This window comes from Haemaphysalis longicornis, unplaced genomic scaffold (genome assembly GCF_048455015.1).
Source record: "Haemaphysalis longicornis isolate Haplotype H1 unplaced genomic scaffold, Haemaphysalis longicornis Haplotype H1 scaffold_1, whole genome shotgun sequence".
Taxonomy (NCBI): Eukaryota; Metazoa; Arthropoda; class Arachnida; order Ixodida; family Ixodidae; genus Haemaphysalis; species Haemaphysalis longicornis.
Genome location: NW_027526203.1, coordinates 46,662,674 through 46,664,535, shown reverse-complemented (window position 1 = coordinate 46,664,535; position 1,862 = coordinate 46,662,674). Strand labels below are relative to the sequence as shown.

At 43.3% G+C, this 1,862-nt stretch overlaps 1 pseudogene; it reads left to right on the top strand.

Annotated features, from left to right (window-relative positions):
* The first annotated feature begins 339 nt into the window (after positions 1-339).
* LOC144163840 (uncharacterized) lies at positions 340-1,398 on the top strand (annotated as a pseudogene).
* Positions 1,399-1,862: the final 464 nt, after the last annotated feature.

Genomic DNA, 1,862 nt, shown 5'->3' with positions numbered 1-1,862 from the left:
ACACGGACGTCACGGCATGAACGGCTACATAAGGGCTTGCTGACCAGGAAGGGCCATCACATCGGAGCAGTCCAGGCAGCCGCTGGGCGGAATCGCTACTAAAACCACTGCATTTTTTTCGCAGGTACGTGCAAAGGCTATCGCAGCCATTAAGTTATACATTGGCTACTGGACTGCTCCAAGTGTGTGCTAGAAATGGGCGACAGACAACCTTCCACGATTAAAGAGCTTTGTAAGGCACTCGCGGACATGGCTGAGAAGTTTCAAAAAAGTCAGGGCGAAATAAAAGCAGATCTTACTAAGGTTTTTGAAACTGAACTTGGCGCTGTGAAAAAAGGCATGGATTTCATCAACAAGATGTTTGAGGAATTCAAAACCGAGATTACAGACGTCAGGAAAGAACTTGCTGATGCTAGGGCAGAACAGCAGGCGGTGAGGATAGAAACCAGCCGCCTCATGAAAGAGCTGAACGAAACGAAGAAGGAGCTCATTGATCTGCAGCAATACAGCCGCCGGGAAAACCTGGAGATAAAGGGAATACCGGAAGTTCAGAATGAGGATCTTCTGGCCACAACTACAGCCATCTCCGCCTGTCTCAAGGTTCCGGTCAAAGAATCGGATATTGATGTTGTTCATCGTGTGCCTACCAAAGATAAAACTAAATCCAACATCATTGTCAAATTTACATCACGTGCAGCAAGGGACAAAATACTAAAGGAAGCAAAAAATTACGGTTGAACACATCCAACTTGGGTCTCCCTGGAACAGAACCAATATATATAAATGAGCATCTCTGTCCTGCAAAAAAGGTTCTTCTAGGGTGTGCTCTGAAGGCGAAACGCGATAAAAAATTGAAGTTCACGTGGGTGGCAGATGGAAAAATCCTGATGCGCAGAACGGATAACTCCAGGGCCGTTCACATTTCATGCATGGATGATCTTGCTCAAGTGGTATAAGAACCATTCAACTGATACGAAGTGAAAGTCGGAATATGGCTTACACCACAGCTCAAATTGAACATATGCGACTTGAGCATGGTTATCTGACCGTTTTGCACTGTAACGTACGTAGCATACGAAAGAATTTGGATACTTTGATTGCTTATGTGTCTAAATTTACGTTCAGCTTCGATATAATCGCGGTTACGGAAACTTGGCTTAGAGAGGGCGAGACAGCAGAAATTCCCGGTTACTATATGCATTCCCAACCTAGAAAATGTTCGGCACGTGGAGGGGGCGTAGCGCTGTTTCTAAGACGGAATGTAGATAGCTACTATCTCAACGAATGCACCTTTACTAAAGGCGCAATTGAATCCCTTTTTGTTCGCATCAAAGGCGGTATCACTGTCGGTGTTATCTACCGTCCTCCAAACTCAAGCAAAAGCGATTTCATTTCGGCCATGGAAAGTATTTTGTTATCTACTACAACATCGAATGATTCTTTAATTATTTGTGGTGATTTTAATATTGATTTGTCAAAGGATGATTACCCCGATTATACATATTTTCTACCTTCATTTCACGTCCAAAATGTTATCGCAGAACCTACACGAATAATCAATAACTCGGCCACTTTAATTGATCACATACTATGCAACATTGATATGAATGTATCTGCTGGTGTATGGGATGTTGCTATCGCTGACCATTGCCCAACGTTTGTGTTTTTGCCCCAAAAATACCAGAATTCCGTGTCTGATGTTCCCGTGAAACGGAAAACTCGAGTAGATTATGATCTCGTAAGAACGTTACTGAATTCTGTCTCTTTTGAAGACATGTATGATGAGGACGTACAGATAGAATGTGAAACCTTTGTGCAAAGCATTACAAGGGCAATTGAACAATCAACGCGTCAGTGTTCCC